The sequence below is a fragment of the Triticum dicoccoides genome, chromosome 1A (assembly GCF_002162155.2).
Source record: "Triticum dicoccoides isolate Atlit2015 ecotype Zavitan chromosome 1A, WEW_v2.0, whole genome shotgun sequence".
NCBI classification, from domain to species: domain Eukaryota; kingdom Viridiplantae; phylum Streptophyta; class Magnoliopsida; order Poales; family Poaceae; genus Triticum; species Triticum dicoccoides.
Window position 1 is genome coordinate 587,966,421 of NC_041380.1, and position 648 is coordinate 587,967,068.

Sequence of the window (648 nt, forward strand, 5' to 3'; positions counted from 1 at the left end):
GCCATCATTTGGGCACGGCGGCGCAGGAAATCACCGGCGACGTCGTCAGGTTGGAGCAAGGCACGGCGGGTAGGCTTTCTGCGGCGGCGACGGGGCCGGCGGGGGCGGCGTGGTTGTGTCGATCGGATCGAAAGCGGGGGATTGAGAGCAAGGGGTTGATTGCTTTTTATTTTTAGATCCATGGGTGTGTACGACATTTGTTTGCCAAGTCGGCTCTTGACAGTCGAGCCCCATTTGTCAGAAAGTGATTAAATGGCCCAAATCATCTGATCCGTACTTTTTGCAACAAGTTTATTGCTAATGCGGTGTTTTTTACAATGGATTAACGAGTTGGTGGTTTTCTGCAAACCTAGCCGCAAATGTGGTAGTTTTTTGCAATTGACTCCCTGTGACAGACCACACAATTTAACTCAAAGAGCAACCTACACTTTGGATACCTGCTTACAAAGTCAAAAACATAACGACACAACTAGGAATAAGCACGCACTAGTAGAAAAGGGGGCAACGGTCCAGGCCGGGTCAGCCCATTAGTCCCGCTTCAGTCCAGAACCGGGACCAATGGAGGCATTGGACCCGGTTCATGAGCCCAGGGGGCCGGCCGGGCCACGTTGGCCATTGGTCCCGGTTCATCTGGACCTTTTGGTCCCG